This window comes from Pan paniscus, chromosome 6 (genome assembly GCF_029289425.2).
Source record: "Pan paniscus chromosome 6, NHGRI_mPanPan1-v2.0_pri, whole genome shotgun sequence".
Lineage (NCBI taxonomy): Eukaryota > Metazoa > Chordata > Mammalia > Primates > Hominidae > Pan > Pan paniscus.
Window position 1 is genome coordinate 42,326,034 of NC_073255.2, and position 20,936 is coordinate 42,346,969.

A 20,936-nucleotide genomic window follows, 5' to 3' on the forward strand; every position below is an offset into this window, starting at 1 on the left:
GTGTGGAGGGAGAGGCGCGGGCCGGAGCCGGAGCCAGAGCTAGAGCCAGGGCTGCGCGCGGCGCTCGCCTGCTGGCGCGGGTTCCGGGGGGCGCCTGCTGGGCTTGATTGGAGACAATCCCGTGCGTGGACCGCCGTTCCCTCTTCGCGGGAATGTTGGCCAGGATAGCAGGTCTCCTTCTCTTTCTCGCTTCTCCTCTTTTCCTCTTGATTCTCTGGGACAAGCTCCGTCTGGGCTCCGTGAGTGCCCGCGCTAGGTGCTGCAAAGTCTCACAAGTAGTGCCAGTGAGAGGTGAAGCCAGCTGTGCTTCTGGGATGGGCGGGGACTTGGAGAACTTTTGTGTCTAGCTACAGGTTTGTAAATGCTCCCATCAGCCCTCTGTCAAAATGGACCAATCAGCTCCCAGTAAGCCAATCAGCTCTCTGTAAAATGGACCAATCGGCAGAATGTGGGTGGGGCCAAATAAGGGAATAAAATCAGGTCACGGAGCCAGCAGCGGCAACCCGCTGGGGTCTCCGTTTCAGGCTGTGGAAGCTTTGTTGTTTCAGTCTTTGCAATAAATCTTGCTGCTGTTCACCCTTTGGGTTTGTGCGGCTTTTATGAGCTGTAACACTCCCCGAGAAGGTCTGCAGTTCCACTCCTGAAGCCAGCGAGACTGGGAACCCACTGGGAGGGAGGAACAACTCCAGACGGGAGACGCGAACAACTCTGGACGCGCCATCTTTATGAACTGTAAAAGTCACTGCGAGGGTCTGCGGCTTCATTCTTGAAGTCAGCGAGACCAAGAACCCACCAATTCCGGACACGATCTGACTTATCCTTGTATGTGCTAAACTCAGTCTTTACCCACAAGTGAATTTGTAACTGGTTAATCTGTCCATTGGGAATGTTTACTGTGGGCCTACCATGTACCAGGGACTACGCCATGCTAGGAAGACCTGCATAGAGTTTACAGCTGGTGAGTATTTTGTAATTACAGATCAAAGTCTTGAGAAATGAGCTCATGCCTTCCTGGGTGTAACATTTGTAATCTACTGTAGCCAGTCTTCAATTAAAAATATTAAATGCTGTTTTTGTTCATTAGAAGGAATGTTTAAAACCAAAAGGAAAAAGCAATACTTTTCAATGTGTGTGAGATGTTGGCATGGTTAGACGTGGCTGGAGGAAATATTTAGCATAGGTCCTAAATGTTTGAGAACCCAGCGTTGCCAGCTGTGCTGCAGGTCACAGAGAATGCCATTGTTTGTTCTTGGAAACTGTTGCTTTTGTTCATCAACTCCCCCAACTTTGCCCAAGAGAACAGACGAGCAGTTACAGCTCTCCTATACTGTTCCTTAGTAAAGTACCATTAGTCCTCTTTTGTTAGCATTTTTTCCATTTAATGACCTTGATAAAGATAATTAAGTGATAAAAATAACTCAAGGAAAACAGATTCAAGTAAAGCCTTTTCCCAAAGGAAAATAATGAGCGCCCCTTCGTCACCTTGCCTCATGATAAGCGCACACTCACATGTATATATGTTTATATGCGTATGTGTTTATATGTATCCATATATACACACGTGATAATGCAGGTATGCTTTTTGATAGATGAAAGCCCTGAAGCACATTTAGACATTTTTGTTAAAGAAAATATGCTAGTAGCACATGAAAAATAAAATACATAAGAGTTACATAAGTTGAGGGGCCACACAAAGCTTTTCCATAAATGTTGTGATTCTAGCCACAAGTAAAAATAGATTAGAAAGATTTGTTTGAAACAACAGCTCAACTACCCACGATTCGACCACCTGCAGTTTCACCTGTTGGGAGAACAACCAGGAGCAAGAAAATAAAACACAGAACCAGACTAGCCAGACTAGACACAGGGCAAGGTATGCACCGCTGTCGTCATGGAGCAGGCCCTTGCGTAACGGGCCCCGCTCTCCCACTTGGGCTACGCACGTTCCTAACTAACAAAACACGACGCTCATCCTTCCAAGGCCTCTGCAGATTAGAAACAGAAGGAGCCCTCCCTGCTGCCTTGGTGTGTTGGTAGCAACACAAAGTAACAATGGAAAGTAAGGGGGAAAAATAAGAAAACCGTAACATGTAGAGGCAATAATTCCCAGAGCAGAGTTGCCTGGGTTCATGTACTCTAGGTACAAACAGGCCTTTAGGACCTCAGCGGACCCTGAAGACACTGCCGCTTTCAAACACTGCCCACGAATCCATTTTCACACTGATAGTGCTAAGTTGTAAGAAACGGTTACATTTTATTCTTTACTCAGTTGAAATTAGAGTAGTGGGAAATATATTTTAGAATATTGTCCATTTGAAATATTTTAAAACAAGTGAGTTTAAAGCAGCAAACTTGTGACTCTACAAAAAAAATCTGGTTTAAAACAACCAACATTCATTTCAGGGGGTCCTAGAGAGAGAGAGCGTGCGCACGCGGGTGCGCACACACACACACACGCATACCTACAGTATACACATATGCGCACTCATACACACATTCCTATGCAATAATTAGCTGAACTTCAGTAAGATGGGTTTCTTTTGTGTCTCAAACTAGGAAAAACAAAATAAACTGCTTTGCTTAAAAAAAAATTAAAGTTTGAAAATATCCACAGGGAGTAAGCAATACATTTCTTCAAACTCCAGAGATCAATGTAATTACTTTAAAAGACAGATCAATGTGATTCAACTTTTGAATATCTAATATAAATATCACCCATTCTTTCCAGAAGAGATTCATTTTCATTACATTCTATAAAATACATTTTTCCCCTTCTGCGAAGCTGAAAGTACTTTCCAAATATCCTATTACATAGAGTTGAATCTGCCACTCTGAATTTTCTTGGAGAGATAGTAAGCTAGCAAAATTTCATCTGGAGATTTTACAGTGAAACCTATAATCCCTGGCCTTCAAGATACAAGCTATATAGGAAGCAGAAAAAAAAGGTTTCAGAACATCACAAACTTATGAACCAATTGTGGTTTCTGACTACTAGAAAGATTGAGAGCAATCTAAATTTAGTTCTCAGAATTTTGCATAACAGTCAAGCCAAGCACATGCTGGAAAAGCAAATTGAGTTCCCTACTTCATCCCCACCACTCTGATGCAGTAACACTGGAGGCTGGTGGCCTTGCCTAATTTTAATTGTCATTCCTGGTGGTAGGTGACTCACTCTTTGAGGGGCCCTGGCTATTTGAGCAGGCCTTTCCTTCTCTCTCTTAATGTCTCTGTTTTTTTCATCAAACACTTTGGAATTCAGATGTAAGATAGTCGCCTCTTCAAGCTTAAAATTTATCCTCTCCATTGGAGGTTATTATTCTAAGTGAAGTAACTCAGGAATGGAAAACCAAACATCGTATATTCTCACTTATGAGTGGGAGCTAAGTTACGAGGACACAAAGGCATAAGAATGATACAATGGACTTTGGGGGCTCGGGGAAAGGGTGGGAGAGGAGGTGAGGGGTGAGGGAAAAAAGACTACACATTAGGTCCAGTGAAGACTGCTTAGGTGATGGGTGAACCAAAATCTCAGAAATCACCACTAAGGAACTTATGTAACCGAACACCACCTGTTCCCCTAACACATATTGAAATGAAAAAGAAATTTTAAAAAATTACATTAAAAAAATTATCCTTTTTTTTTTTTGACCTTGTTGAAAAAGAACATATTTATCCCTTTGATAGCTTTCTTGGCCTTGAGTATACCACCTAGCGGAAAGAGGGGTAATTGCAGGTTCTTTTGAAAACAAAAATGCTTTGAATGTTTCCATGACTCTAGGGAGATTTGGCAATCAGACTTTTTTGTCCAGCATTTCCAGGAGATGTGAATGAGCTCTGATTCCCACAAGGTATCATTAAATCTTAAGCACTTAGCAAAAATATATTTAATAACATACTTAAAATTATTAATTATTGCTGGTATAAGTATTTTGTTTAGGGTAAACTTTCGAAATGATTTAGGCTAGCATTTCATCATTTTTGATGTGATACACGTTATGTTTTATAGTACATTGGGCACCCTTGTATAATTACTATGTTTAACTCATCTACAGTTTGTTTCTTCTATTATTATTATTATTATTATTTGAGAGGGAGTCTTGCTCTGTTACCCAGGCTGGAGTGCAGTGGCACAGTCTTGGCTAACTGCAACCTCCATCACCTGGGTTCAAGCGATTCTACTGCCTCGGCCTTTTGAGTAGCTGAGATTACAGGCACCTGCCACCATTCCCAGCTAATTTTTTTTTTTTTTTTTTTTTTTTTTTTGTATTTTAGTAGAGATGGGGTTTCACCATGTAGTTCAGGCCAGTCTTGAACTCCTGACCTCAAATGATCCGCCCGCCTCAGCCTCCCAAAGTACTGGGATTACAGGCGTGAGCCACCGCGCCCAGCCTGTTTGTTTTGAGACAGGGTGTTGCTCTGTTGCTCAGGCTGGAGTGCAGTGGTGCGATCATAGATCACTGCAGCCTTGACCTCATGGCCTCAAATGATCCTCCTGCTTCAGCCTCCCAAGTAGCTGGGACTACAGGCACACACTACCACTCACAGCTAATTTTTTTTGTATTTTTTATAGAGATGGGATTTCACCAGCCCAGGCTGGTCTCAAACTCCTGAACTCAAGTGATCTGTCTGCCTCAGCCTCTCAAAGCGGTGGAATTACAAGTCTGAGCTACCTTGCCCAGCCACATCTGCAGTTTGTGTATAATTTAGATATGCCTATTTTGTGGGATTTAGGGCAGAGTGTTAATCTTCTAAATTATTACCAGAGTTTACAGTTGAGTCTCTGATTTTGTAATAAGATGTTTGTTAGAGAGATGGTTTGTTCTGAAATTGGTCAGCTTTCTAACTCTCAGCTTTCACATTGTTCCTTATCCTTAGATATAACTTGCTGGGTGATATCCCACACTTGTTGGGTGATGTTGGTGGTTTTAAAGATGGGCTACCAGGCTGGGTGTGGTGGCTCACACCTGTAATCCTAGCACTTTAGGAGACCAAGGCGGGCAGATCTCCTAAGGTCAGGAGTTCGAGACAAGCGTGGCCAACGTGGTGAAACCCTGTCTCTGCTACAAATACAAAAATTAGCTGTGCATGGTGGTGCATGGCTGTAATCCCAGCTACCAGGGAGGTCGAGGCAGGAGAATCGCTGGAACCCGGGAGGCAGAGGCTGCAGTGAGCCGAGATGGCACCACTGCACTCCAGTCTGGGTGACAGAGTGAAACTCCATCTCAAAAAAATAAATAAAATAAAATGAAGATGGGCTGCCTACATAAGGAACTCAGGGAAATCACTGCTTTAAAAGCTTTCTTCACAAATGATGCCAGAGAAAATTTAATTTTATGCTGAATGCAAAGCCACAAACATAAATGGATAGTGTAGGGTTTCCTGTTCTAAGATTTCAGGAATGAAATAGGAGAAGCCAAGTTCTGTCCTTGTCCCATGCAACATTATAAATTAGGAGTGCATTTTGATGGTCCCAAAACTATACCTTAAGAAAATGGAATACAAGCAATAAATATAATACTATAAATACATACAATAATTATGATATTATAAATATGACTCTATAAAAAAGACAGTCCCCGTTTCTTCCCTTCTTATTTGTAAGACATCGTCATCTTCCAAGCTGTCTTAATTAACTGCCACCCATAAGCATGACTGTTGTCACAGATGGGTGCTATTCAAAACGGTTAGCAATTCATTTACACACGCCCCCAAAGGAGAAAACACGATTCATTCAGCTGAAAGAACTGCCTGTGAAAGCAGAGTGGAATTCTCAGTGGTGGAAAATATAAAATAGATTGTCCCGAAATAGACTGCCACTTGGAAAGTGTCTTTTGCTTCTGGTGGTGGTAAGAGCATAGTAAGAGCGTGGCCTACTCCAATGGAAATTGTTCCACACCATGCCACGACAACTAAGCGTGACCACTCTGTCACTTCAGAAAAAGAACTGGTTAAGTACGTTATGCAGCATTTCTAAAAATGTGGGTCCACAGAACTCCACTTTCTCTGAATGCTCATAGATGTATTTGAAATAGTGTTGTGGTCAAATAACACGACCAGAAATGCTCTTAGTGTAGGCTATCGTAGAGTGTTTAATTTCATTACCGATGAAATCCTTTCTTCTCACTGAGGAGCTCCTGACGCTAGTGTTTCTAGAAACTGGCTTTAGGAAACATTGGCTTCAGAGTTTATTTTAACTCAGAAGTATTCCCATGCACATGCACAAATATCTGCACGCATATATTAAATATGAATTTGGAAAAACTGGGCCAGTGTTCTCTGTGCCCTGTAATTTACTACATAGTTTACTGTGAATTATACATATATAATTATAATTATATATGTATAAATACACATATATATACACTTAGGTATTTATTATAAAATTGAACTATTCATTTCATGGTGAAATCTTTAGTTAAGAATCGCTACACAGCACATTGTCTCTGCCCTCAAGACCTCAGTTGGGTGGGAGCAAAAACAGACATGGGAAAAAACAGTTTCAATGTATGTGGAGAAGATGTTTTTGAGCTACTGCTAAAGAATGTTCTGGCAGACCAAAAGAGAGGAAATTTACTTCATTTTCGGACAGACTAAGTATTTCATTTGTTGGACATACTTCATTTGATAACAGTGGACCTTGGAGGAGACAATGCTTGAACTGAGTACTGAAGAATAAACAGGGGTTAGTAATTCAAAGAACGAAGTTAAACGGGGCTTGCGTTCTAGGCAAAGACACATCCTGAGGCATAGAAGAGCATGTCAAATAATAGGTGGGAAGCTTTTTTTTTTTTTTTTGAGACGGAGTTTCACTCTTGTTGCCTAGGCTGGAGTGCAATTGCACAATCTCAGCTCACTGCAACCTCCGCCTCCCGGGTTCAAGCGATTCTGTTGCCTCAGCCTCCCGAGTAGCTGGGATTACAGGCCTGTGCCACCATGCCCGGCTAATTTTTGTATTTTTAGTAGAAACGGGGTTTCTCCATGTTGGTCAGGCTGGTCTTGAACTCCTAACCTCAGGTGATCTGCCCGCTTCAGGCTCCCAAAGTGCTGGGATTACAGGCATGAGCCACCGCGCCTGGCTGGCAAGCTTTATTAGGAAGGAAGAGGGGAAGATGAAACTGCAAGACACTGAGAGACCAGGTCATGGAAATAGTGTAGACTCTCTGGTTCTCAAACATCATGGCACATTAGAATCAACCAGAACTTGTGATTCAATAAGGCCAAATGAGAAGTAGGATGATCTGTATTTTGGATAAGTTCTTTAAGTGATTTTATGTGTCCAGCCAGCATGAAGGCCTTTGGGAACCACTGCTATAAGATCACTGAAGGGTTTTGAGTCATTGAATGGGTCACTTTGCATCTTAAAAAGAAAACCTCATTAATTCAAAATATTGTGACGACTAATACATGCTCATTACAGAGAGAAATGCACAAACAAAATAAAAAGAGGACAGGGCTCTGTCTTTTGCTTTTTTTTTAGATGGAGTTTCACTCTTGTTGCACAGGCTGGATTGCAATGGCGTGATCTCAGCTCACTGCAACCTCCGCCTCCTGGGTTCGAGCAATTCTCCTGCCTTAGCCTCCTGAGTAGCTGGGATAACAGGTGCCTGCCACCATGCCCGGCTACTTGTTTTGTATTTTTAGTAGAGACGGGGTTTCACCATGTTGGCCAGGCTGGTCTTGAACTCCTGTCCTCAAGTGATCTGCCCGCCTTGGCCTCCCAAAGTACTGGGACTACAGGCGTGAGCCACCACGCCCGACTGACAGGGCCCTGTCTTTTATCCTTTAAATCCACTTCCCAAAGGCAACCAGTCTTAATAGTTTGATTTAAACAATTATGTATATAGTCTATACATAGGCATGCAAACAGAACTAAACCAAAATAAGTAACATCATGTGCATTGTTCTAATTATACCACATATATTAATTCCCTTAATTTTTGTAACAACCTGGTGGGATAGGGGTTAGTATTACTGCCAATTGACAGATGGGAAAATGAGGACATAAGTTTTCTAAGGTGACAACAGCTAGTAAGTGATGAATCCCGGATTCGAACCCTTGCTTTGTGGCTCCATTACTCTCTATTGCCTCTCATATTATTATGCAATTATTTTCTTTACTTAAAAATATACTTTGCATCCTTAATAGATTAAACATAGCATTTCCATGTGACCCAGCAATTCCATGCCTATGTATATACCCCAAAGAATTGAAAACAGTTACTCAAACAAATACACGCACATGCATGGTTATAGAAGCTCTATTCACAACAGCCAGGAGGTAGAAATAACACAAACGTCCGTGGACAGATGAAGAGATTAACAAAATGTGTATGTCCGTATGATGAAATATTATTTTAGCTATAAGAAAGAATAAAATACAGACACATGCTATAACATGGATGAATCTGAAGAAAATGATAGTAAATTTAAAAAGTCAGACATGAAAGGCCACATATTGTATAATTCAACTTACATGAAATGTCCAAAATAGAGAAACAGGGACAAAAAGCAGACTAGCAGTTACCAGAAGCTGAGGGAAACACTAATGAGAAATGATGCTTAAAACAGGACTACCTTCTGGGGCACTGAAAATGTTCTGGAACTAGACAGTGGTGAAGACTGCACAACAGCGTGAATGTGTTAAATGTCACTGAGTTCTCTATTTTAAAATGATTTAAGTGGTGAATTTTATGTAATGTGTGTGTATTTTACCAATATCGCTATTTTTAAGCAAAGAATCCAGTGGCATTTAGTATATTCATAATACTGTACAATGAAAGCCTAGAACATAGTAGGTGGTTAGTAAAGATAAATATATATTTTTATAAATTTATGTTTTAATAGAATTATGTGCTCTTTAAAAAGATTCAGATAATACAAAAAGTTTTAATTATAATACCTATGTAAGTACAATAGCTAACACATTCATTGTTTATTTATTTTTATTTTTATTTTTACTTTGAGACAGGTCTCACTCTGTTGCCCAGGCTGGAGAGCAGTGGCACAATCTCGGCTGAGTGCAGCCTCTAACTCCCGGGCTCAAGCAAGCGTTCCACCTTGGCTTCCCAAGTAGCTGGGACTACAAGCATAGGCCATGACACTCAGCTACTTTTGTTTATATTTTGTAGAGATGGAGTCTTACTATGTTGCCCAGGCTGGTTTCAAACTCTTGGGCTCAAGCAATCCACCTGCTTTGGCCTCCCAAAATGTTGAGATGACAGGTGTGAGCCACTGTGTCCAGCCTCATTCATTGTTTACAAGTTCTAGATACTGCTAAGGTTCTATGAATATTAATATGTTTTATCCTCATAACTGCTCTATGAAATGTGTTATTCTCATCCCTGATTTATAGATGATACAACAGAGGCTCAGAAAGGCTAGGTAAGTTGACTAACATCACATAGCTCATAAGTGGCAGAGCCAGAAATACAAACCATATAGCTTGTCTCAGCATTACTAATATCATCAAGTGTCACCTTCTCTCATGACATGAGACGTCCTTTCCTGCTCATATTTGGGGAGGGGTGGAGATTGTCTTCCATGCACCCCTGAGTCCTCCACTTGAGCCCTGCTCCTCTGTGGCATCTATTCCGTACCACAGTGGGTGACCTTTCATTGCATTCCCATTCTGGCCTGGAATGCACTGGTGTTGTGACCTTCACTTCACAGGTCCCTGATGGCAGACTGATGGGTCATGTTGGGAATTGGAGGTGGTGACCTGACACAAAGTTGGTTAAAGGGTCAGAGGAATTAAAGGGAATTGCAACATATGAGGGAAAGAATTGAAAACTTTGCCTTTAGTGTGAATTTCCCGAGTCCATGACATGAACACTCTTGTAGGTCTCTTATAGGAACCCTGCGTTCCTGACTTCCACATCCATAGGACTCTGCTCTTGCCTGAGAATACCTTCTTCTCTGAGCCTTTGTTCTGTGACTTTGCACTGTCCCTTAAGGAGATTCTATCTTGGTGACAAGGTTTAGTCTCCCCCAGCCACATCCATTCCTCTCCTACAGTAATGCTTTTCTCCCATTCTGACCCTGGAGCTCCCCCTGGTCAAGCTGTTGTGTCCCCCTGTGGAGTATTTTGAGGAGAGTTATTCGTCCACTTACAGCTCATTATTTTACTACTAAATATTCCACTAACATATATTCTATGTACTATGAATATATTTGGTGTATATCATTTCGTATGTTGTCTTTGTATTCTTAAACACGAAACCACACTAAAGAAAACAAATGCAGTACAGTGTGTTTAATTGCTTTTAAGGTTAACTGTATCTCATGGACATTTATTAATGTCAAACACAGAGTTTCATAATTATTTTTTGCTATTTTAAACTAAATATTTTATTTTTATTATTTATTTTTTACGTTGAGTTCCTGCCCTGGGACCTTTATAATTCTTAATGGTTGTGTAAAACTCCATTGTGTGGCTGAACCATCATATGTGTTGAATTCCAGCTTGATGGATGAAGAGGTTATTACCCCTTCCTGTCTGTGGCACACACTTCCCTGAATACACATTTTTTTTTCATGCATATTTGCCACATTCTAGATTTTCCTAAGATTTGCTAGTTTAGAAATAATTTATTTAATCCACTCACAATAAGTACCTTTTTTCACTTTTAAACCACAGAAAAATGAATAAGTAGAAGTGTGAAAACACACATGTATGTATATTTGTGTGTGGGTGTGTATATATATGGTGTGTGTATATATGTGTGTGTGCGTATACATATATATGGTACATTAAGCATTTCAAATGGGGATGGGGATGAAGAGAATGCATTGGTTAGTTCAATGGAGTTGAAAATTTGATGGGTATTTGTCACAAAGTGGCACATACTTATTTAAAAATAAATTCCAGATGAAATATAAAAGGTAAAGGACATTAGATATCAAAAATGTTAAAACTTCTGTGCTTTTAAAGAACTATAAACAAAATAAGACAGATGATAAACTCAGGAAAATATTTTCAGTCTATTAAAAAGAAATGCTGGGTTTAATATGTTAGAATGGTTATTAATGAAAAAAGAACAGAATCCCAATGAAAACATGGCTTAAGGATACGAAAAGGCATTTCATGGAGGAGAAAGTACAGTCAGTAAGTATGTACTGATTAAAGAGATGATGTAGATTAAAACAACAATGGGATTCTACTTTTGTCTATAAAACTTAAACACATTGTTTTTAAGTTTTATATGTATTTAAGTTTTATAGATAAAAGCATCCCATTGTTGTATATTACATTAAGTAATGTACTTAATTACATTACTCTGTATTTGTGAGGGCATTGGGTTGTTGAAAAGCAGACTCACTCATTTTTGGTGGCAATAGAAATTGAAATTACTATTTCAGTTTCTGTTACCAAACTGGAGAGCAGTTTAGTAATCCATTCGATATCTGTTAACTCAGGTATATTCTTTAGCATAAGAATGTATATAAAGCTGGGTGTCTAGTTATCCACCCATGCCACTGCAAACATTGCCACCATCACCACCCCACCACTCCTGTTACTACCATTACTACCCTCTTCCCTTTTTTTTTTTTTTAGATGGAATTTCACTCTTGTTGCCCAGGCTGGAGTGCAATGGCACGATCTCGGCTCACTGCAACCTCTGCCTCCCAGGTTCAAGTGATTCTCCTGCCTCAGCCTCCTGAGTAGCTGGGATTACAGGAGTACACCACCCTGGCCAGCTAATTTTGTATTTTTAGTAGAGACGGGTTTCTCTATGTTGGTCAGGCTGGTGGTGTCAAACTCCTGACGTCAGGTGATCCACCCACCTTGGCCTCCCAAAGTGCTGGGAATACAGGCGTGAGCCACCGCGCCCAGCTGATACCGTATAATTCTTAATATGACCTTGTAAGAGAATATATTTTTATCTGCATTTTTCACTTGTAGAAGAAGGAAGATCTGTATGATTAAGTAATTTGCCTAAGGTCATACAGCAAGGAAGATTTGAACCCAAGTATTCTAGTGTTCTAGTGATGATGGCAGAGTAGTCAAAATGATGTTTATTAGTTTCTGCAGTAAATCATTTCAGAAATTTTTTACTTCTTCAAGTATTCAAGATATTTCCTTTCCGTTATGAGGATTTTTTTTTCATAAGCTACCCCAACCCTTTTTTTCTACTTAATCTTCAAATAAAAATTGGGCTAGGTGTGGTGGCTTATACCTATAATCTCAGCACTTCGGGAGGCCAAGGTGGGAGGATTGCTTGAGCCCAGGAGTTGGAGACCAGCCTGGGGGCAACATAGTGAGACCTCGTCTGTACAAAAAATAAAAGTATTAGCTGCTTGCAGTGGCAAGTGCCAGTGGTCCCAGCTACTTGGGAGGCTGAGATGGGAGGATCACTTGAGCCCAGGAAGGCAGTGAGCTGTGATTGCGCCACTGCACTCCAACCTCCTGGGTGACAGAGTAAGACCCTGTCTCAAAAAAAAAAAAAAAAGAGTGGCTTGGTGGGGTGGCTGTTAACACAGTAGTGTATGTGGAATGCCCGTGGCTCTATTTTGTATCTATGTCGTTCTTCCTCACATTTCATGCAGTTTTATGGCAGACTTCTTCGGCTTCAGTGGGCTTTCATCTAGGGCATTTCTGCTGGCTTGAGATTCCTGATACTCTGTGCAAATGGAGAAAATTAAAAACCTGCAGTCCCTAGGCTGTCCAGTTACCTATGTGGGTCCTCTGTTCTTGTCTTTAGCTCTTTGGTGGATGGTGGCTCCCAGAATGCAATAAACTCCCATTGTTCTGGATGTTGCAGTTTCTGACTAGATGGAGAAAGGAGAGGCACCCTGGGAAAAGACTAACAGTACATGGCTTGTCTTAAAAACCTCTACCCAAGCATTAGAAAAATGGCTGAATGGAAGAGTCTGAATCAGGAGGTTGAAGCTGGGAAAGGAGGAAGCACATCTGTTCGTATTTTAGAATAGAAGCCTCTATTATTTTCAGAGGAAAGCACCAATTAGTCATCTATTGTTTTTGTCAATGGGTTGACTTTGGACTTAGAGTTACAGAAAAATGTCTCCCAGATTCTGGCAAGCATCTTTTTTTTTTCTTTTTTTAAAGACAAATTGCATTATGACTGTCATTAAAAAAAAACCTTTATGTGTATTTTAATGGGAAATAGGAGGATGTGTCAGGGGCTGCTAGCCAGATGGGATTTTTAACCAATTCATTTGAAAATTTGTAACATAATGAAATCCTGTCGCTATTTATCTCTTCAGAAATGAGCACAGCTAGTTATTTGACAATTTCTACATGAAAAGCTTAATTTTTAGAAGCACATTATAAAATAATCTCTGTGCATAGAATACTTTATTCTGCTGTTTATATTCACTTGGACCTTATTACAACAGTTTTGAAGTTAGTAGCTGCATTGATGGATTGCTTACCTTTTTTCCCCGGTAAGGCTGTAAGGTTGGGGAAAACTCTTCATAAAAGGTAGTTTTTTATGTGTGTGCATGTGCAACAAGGGGGGAGGGGAACTTTCTTAGGAAATGTTGGCTAAGTTAGCAGATAAATGTCATGTCTAACTGAAGATTACCTGACCAAAAATGAACCCACTGTCAGCTAATTTCTGTCTACAAATATGCCAAAAACTCTAGGATAAATTGGCATTTCTGGTTTCAGCTGTGAAAATAAGAAGGCCAAAGTATTGAGAGCATAATGTTCTGTAATAATAATTGCATTTTGCAAGGTCATCGTGCTCAAGGACATCCTTAAGTAGCTATTGTTTTATTTCAGTAAGGTCTCTGGCTCCTACTTGACTCCAGTTTTAAAAGCAGGTTTGTCTCTAAAACAACAGCATTGATGTAAGCTGTAGCCACGAGAGTGAACAAGGGTGAATGTCAGCTTGGCCCTGGAGATGAGTATATATATATATTTTTCAAGTTTTCAAGTTTAATCACCAATGCTTTCCATTGATTTACGTGAATACAAAGTCACCATATTAGTAAGATCACACTGTTTTAAAATGACTTAATCTAACATAAATGAGCCTTTATAAACCAAATGAATTTTCAACCTACATGGATCTTATCCAGTTCTTTGCAAGAAATCTGCTAGCTAGGCATTATTACCATCCTCATTTTACAGGTGAGAAAACTGAGGACCACTAGGTCCCAGTCCCTTGGGTGGCAGAACACAGCAGCCAAACGCTGCTCCCATGACATGACCAGAGGTCTTGGGGCTACGAGACCAGGGCTGTTTCCACCATTATAACAGTCTCTGAATCTGGACAATGCTAGAACTTCTTTCTCTTGGATTGAAAAAGTCTTTCCTTTGTCGCAGTTTACACAGTAACAGCTTAGAAAATATCACTTTATTTAAAAATTTTATAAAATCTGCCTAACAATATTACAGCAAGATTGTTTACTGTATAGGGAAAAAAATTTTTAGTGCTATTACCCCAATCATATTCTTATTCTTTTTTGTTGTGGGAAGAAATACATAACATAAATTAGATTCTTTTCATTTTTGTATGTCTGAATCTATACTCTTTTGGTGACATATTCCCTGGTGACTGTAATATGTCTGTATCTTTTTCATAGATATTTATTGTATTTACTATAATGTATTGATCACTATCTGGTTTCAGTAACTGGGATAAGCTGTTTCATATTTTCTTACTCAATTTTCTACACTCATATTTTCTACATTCATATTTTCTTCACTCAATTTTCTCAACTCTTTAAAGTAGATGTCCGTATTTTGCATTTTGCAAATGAAAAACTTGAAATTCAGAATGGTTAGCTAGCTTGCCAAATTTAATACAGTGAATTAGCAAAGAGAGGATGTGAGCTTGGCTTTTTGTCAAAATTACCAGCATAATGACAATATAGGATTCAATCAAGGGGCCCTTCTAAAGTATAGCTAACACATTTGTTAGACCATTAATTTAAGTCCAGGTTTTTGCTATAATAAATATCAGAACTGGGAAGGGTTTTGAAGGCAGCGTTTCCCACTATTTAGGTTACTTCCTTAGGACAGATTCTCAGAATGTAGTTCTTAAAGTCAATTGTTATGGATAGTTTTACTATACTTGATATATATTTCCAAATTGCTTTGCAAAAGTGGCTCTTCAATTTGTACTGCAGCCACTGTTGAATCTAAGTTTACTTACGTTCTGCCTTTCTGCTAAAGCCTTTTCAGAGAGTTATGGCTATAAAACAAAGTGTAAATATTCATGGGGATGTTTAAGAAACCACTTTACAGATAGCTCCCTAATGGCATAGGAGCAGTGGAGCGTGGAATGCATTGTTGGTACTCAGGGAGGCAGCCATGCACCTGTGCATATTTGAAGACAGATAGGATGCCCAAATGCATGCAGCAAGACGTGCAATTCTCCCATTTTATCCCTCTCCAATCATGATTGTGCTGAGCTTTCCATGTCTGGGCAAAAATTTGAAAATGGTTCAGAAGAGAGTTGCCATTAAATAATCAGAAAGTAAAGCTCGTAAGTCAAGATAAAATGAGGTGAAATGATTTGGCTGGGAAAAGTCTTTGAAGTCTTCAGTGACATGAGGAAGGGGACCAGCTCTTCTGGATGTAAGATGCAGTGAAAAGGTCCCAGGTTTTGAATAAGAGAAAGCTGGCTGTGAACTTTGACTCTTTTACCTACTCTCTGTGTGATCTTGGGCAAATATTGATCTCCCTGCATCTCAATTTCCTAATCTATAATATGGGCATAATATCCATTTCAAAGAGTTGTCAGAAGGACTAAATGAGATGACATGGTAAAGTATCCACAACAGATGATACACACCAAATTCAGGATGGTAGCTTCTCTGCAGGAGGAAGGAAGGAGAATGGGACAGAGACAGGTAGCAAAGGGAGCTTTAATTTTAGCTGAGATAGTTAGTGTCTTTTATTCAAATTTAAAGAGATCGGAAGCAAGCATAAAAATATGTTGACATGTGTGGATCTGGAGACAGTGCTTGTTACGTAATTTTCCATACTTTGTTTTTGTTTTTAATTAAACAGAGATAGTGCAAGGCACATAGGGAACACTCCACACAGGTATAGATTCTTTTCCACACCCCTCATCAGAAGCTGAAGAGCATAGTCTCCGTTATGATGAATTTAGGCAGGACCCATGGAAACAAATCCTGCGGAGAGCCTGAGCCAAGTGGAATTTGCCTCTGGAGAGCTGCGCCTGCCTTTCACAATGGAGTTCCACACAGGCAAGTTCTTTCTCCCTCTCCTCCATGTGGACCGGATAAACACAACATCCCTGCTCTGCCTTACTCAGCTCTATTGCTCAGTCCAGAGACATGTTGTTGTTATGAGATCTATAATCAACAGCCAGATTCGACTTTCTGTATGGGATTTTCTATCAAGGAAGGTTGTTTATGTCTTAATCAACTGTAGCATGCAACTCCTGCCAACATATGTGTCACTGTGATTTCCATATTGAAGACTTCCCTTCCTCAAAATGATGTTTATTTAGTCTGTACACTTTGTTTAGATTCTCCTCATGGAAATTCTGGTTTTAGGGTTATGAAAGTAACTCTTACAGAGCTCCTAAATGTGGTGAGCTCCACATGAAAGCTGGCTTTCTGGAAGCTTATTATCAATGGATTGCCATGCACAGAGGGTAATGGAGCTTAGAGAGGGCATCCACCTATCTTGCAAGAGATAGTCACATAATGCACAACACAGGGTTCAACAACTCAGAGGATTTTCAGACACTGAAACAACATAGGGCTGTTCTGTTGTTTAGTTGTTCTTTTTTGACCTCCTATCTTTCTGTCTTTATTTACCCCCACTCTCCTTACCTGGATTCTTAGGAAGGAAAAGGCTGTGTTTTTGGAGACAGAAATTAAATGAATGAAGCCTATCCTAGTGTGCATTCCTATGAGCTCCACCACCATTCCTATAGGGAAGACTCATTGTTCACACATGCTGGGCTTAGAGAGCAGTATTCTTCCACTGCCCAGGAAAGAGAAATATAGTGTCTCCTTCCCCCTTATTTTTTGTAGTATTGATGCAGGGGGCACGTGCTGTCAACTCACTCGGAGCTATGCACACAGGAATTTCAGAATGTTTTAGATGTTATAAAATTGCAAGTTAATAGCAGAAAGGGGTATTTGAGGAAATTAGTCTTTCAAATAATTTATCAGAGTCCTTACAATTCCCATTTTAAAGCAGGTGAAGTAATAATGGATAGTTGGGACTTGAATCATATTCAATGCATGAAGTAGAAAGGCCATCTGCATCCAAATTGTTCGAGTAAATGGAAGAACCAGAACTGTCTGGGCAGATATTGCTGCTGCTGCTGCTGTCACCATTTTAACTCAATGCCGAGTGGCAGCCCTGGGAGAAGGCAAAGAGAGCTAATGCTCATTGCCTTAAACAAAACCTTCCACGCAAATCCACATGCTACCCTTGTACCTCCCAGGCTATTTGAACCAGAAGTCAAAAAACAAGCAGTGAAGAGTTTGGTTTCCTTTGAGAGAGAAGCCCAGCATTAAAATGCTGGTCTCTTCCTTGAATATGACTCCCTTGGTGTTCTAAAATAATAAAACGGCAATATCCTTTTATACCAAAAAGCAATCTCCTCAAAATAATTATAGTGCATCAAGGATAACTTGCAAATATGCTCCAGGAAATCAAGGCAAAGAGCAAATCAGGGGAAAAATAGATATTTCATCAGTTAAGGCTGATGCAAATGGCAGCACTTTTATAGCATTTGGTCCTGGCAACATGGCTCAGCTGGGAGAAAGAACACCTAAAACCTGAATCCCATTAATTTTACAATACTATTTCCGTAGGGTTTCCACTGAGACTTAGCAGGGTTTTTAGTATCCTTTTGTGGGAACATCAATACAATTATTTGTGGAGTACTTTGCAAAATGATCTGGGTCAATAATATACAGCCAGAATAAAGCGAAAAAGCCTAGTTTGGAACTCTATTACCACTAACAAACCCAGCTCCACTGAGCAATTGTTTTTATGTGGTGATTTAAATTATGCAATAATTTAACCAACATGCTCTGTGAGAGAATCATTTATCCTCTGTTCTCTAACATGGCTGTCTTGGAAAGACTTACACCTTTAGAGAGAACATTAAACTAAGACAGCAAATAAGAGAGGAAGAAAAAATGATCACAAATACAAAATTTAGGGGAAAATGCCACCTTGACTCCCTCCTGCCCTCTGCTGGGTATTGTATGCATCCTCTTAGTCCCCCTCAGTGCTTTCTACAGGACAGTGTTGAGGTGATCTGGGTGTGACAAATATTTCTATTCTGGTGAATCTTATAGGTCAATATAATGAAAGTGAGTCAAGTGTTTGCTTTGTAAGTTTTCTGTTTTTTAAAATTGGGACAAAATAGACCTAAAAGTCCTCATTTTAGCCATTTTGAACTATACAGTTCAGTGACATTAAGTATACTCACCTTATTGGGAAACCATCACCACCCACCATCTTCAGAATGTTTTTTCATCTTGCAAAAGTGAAACTCTATCCATTGAACACAAACTGCCCCTTCCCACCCTTCCCCTAGCCAGTTTGCTTTCTGTCTCTACGAATCTGAATGCTCCAGGTACCTCACGTAAGAGGAATCATACAGTATTTGTCATTTTGTGATCAAATGTTTATTTTTAAAACTCATAATGAAATACTATAAGAATATATAGGTAACAATGAGAGGAGATGAAGGAGTATGTAAGAGTTTTGGGACAAACATATGAAGGAGGAGAGAGGGAGTTAGCAGGAACAAAGTGACAAAATGAGAGAGCAGCAGTGTAGCAAATCCTGGCAATGTGCTTCCCTGTTAAAATGCTGTGACTTGGCTGGGTTCAGTGGCTCACGCCTGTAATCCCAGCACTTTGGGAGGCCGAGGTGGGTGGATTACTTGAGGCCAGGAGTTCGAGGACAGCCTGGCCAACATGGTGAAACCCCATCTCTACTAAAAAATACAAAAAAATAGCCAAACGTGGTGGTGCATGCCTGTAATCCCAGCTACTTGGGACACTGAAGCAGGAGAATTGCTTGAGCCCAGGTGGTGGAGATTGCAGTAAGCCCCCAAGATCCAGCCACTGCACTCCAACCTGGGAGGCAGAGCATGACTCTGTAAAACAAAAACAAAAAGAAAAACAAAAAAACAAACCTGCTGTGACTCAAAATAAGCACCAAAGAAGTAAATTGCACAAGGATCTACAACTAGCATATGCTGGAGCCTGGTTTGACTCTATCCTTTTGGGCTCCAGAGGTTCACTGGATCCATGTCCTTATCTCACGAACCAGTTTCTTCCAGTGCAGTTTCTCATTTTTTAAAACGTTAAGAAATTTTCCAGGGGTTAAGAGTATGGCCCTTGCTCACTGTTCATCTCATGCATGCAGTGATCACCTATCAGTTAACTTTAGTATGCCTGACCCCCGAGACCTTGAGCCCCAAGTATCTGCCATTATCCCACCCTTTGCCTGAAACCTTATAACATAAAGGTAGCTGTTTACTACTTGCGACCCTGGGATTAGGACAATAATTGTCCCTCAGGTCTACTGCATTTAGGTAAGCTTCTTGAAAGGTGTTTGGGGGGCTTCTAAACTGTGTGATTTGTAGAATCAGCAAAAGGATTAGTTGAGACAAACCGAAACCACACTGTATTCCTTCTACTAAGCACAGGTATAGCCAACAACCAAGCAACAAAAAGAAAGCCAATTAATGTTGGTGTATTGCCAGGACAGTTGAGCAGCTACCTCCTTGCCAGCCTAGTGGAGTAGTGGGAAATGCTCATGGAACCTCCCGCTGCCACCTGGTTCATCTCTAGGTCCCACTCACAACAGGACGCTCCAGGGGGGTCTACTGGCATCTGGATTGATGTACTTTGGTTGCCCTCCCTGAGGGGGCTATGAGTTGACACTTAAAGTCACAGAGTCCTTGTTATCTGCTGCATTTCTAACGCTCTAGCTGCCGATGTTCCTGTTTGCTCTTGGCAAGTCTGTGCAATTCCTGGAGAGATGTTCTCATTCTGTAAATCTACTAGCTGTTTAAATACAACAGCAAACAGAGTGACCTTCTCACTGTCGGTTCCGGCAGTGCTGGGAGAGTTTGATAGTTTTAACAGACTTTGGTGGGAAGAGAAAAAGTTCCTGTCTGGAAGAGTCACGACTGGGGTTGCTTACCACACTAGACTGTCAAGCCATCCCTCCCACACAGCAACTAGGCTTAAGAGAGTCCATCTGCTGCTTCTACAAGATTTTATTTTGCTGTTTATTTAACAGTTTTATGCCCACTTAATATTATGCTTTCTTATGACATTTACGATTGAGTTGTAGTGACTTAATAAATGCTTAGTGGCTGAATAAACCATTAGAGCAAAAAACTTGTGTTAAAATATTCAAGGCATTATTTCTCGGAATACGGTAAACTCTTATCCGTTTATATGACAATAAACTGGCTCACAGGAATCAAAGTCAAGTTATAGAGAACATTTTTATTTAAAATTAGACTTATAGGCATAACTCATATTTCCACTCTGGTTTACTAAGACTAGGTAATTTATATAATTGTAGTGTGAACTACCTCGTTATATAAGCCAAGAGGTGTCTTTAGTTGGTTTTGGTCAGATGTCCACCTGGAGTGGTCTTCGTCAGGATGGAGGTCTGTTTGCATGGGTCCTCATAAAGCTGGCAAAGTGATGCCCACCTATTTATGCTCTGCTAGTGAGTGGCCCACCTCCAGGCTGGAGCCTGTATCCTTTGTTCGCTTAGCCTGATTCTGAGCTCCCAACCTTAGCTCCATCAGCATGGCCCCTGAACAGCTGCAAATGACTTTCTATCCTAAACTTCTGAAACACACAGCAAGTGGCTCAGAACTCAAGATCTGGCCTCCTGCAGAAAAGTTCTTAGAAGCCAGTTTGCCCTCTCACTGGCCTCTAGCAAGCTCCTCCTTCTCAGGGGTGTTGGAAGCCTCCATGGAGGAGATGGTCTG

General features: G+C 40.4%; 1 protein-coding gene across 1 annotated transcript in view; it reads left to right on the forward strand.

Moving 5' to 3' along the window:
• The first annotated feature begins 512 nt into the window (after positions 1–512).
• The window catches only part of NME8 (NME/NM23 family member 8), a 406,785-nt gene continuing 386,361 nt past the window's right edge, over positions 513–20,936 (forward strand). Inside the window, exon 1 of the mRNA XM_055115852.3 lies at positions 513–958. The gene's annotated coding sequence lies outside the window, so the exon portion shown is untranslated. The remainder of the gene's footprint in view (positions 959–20,936) is intronic.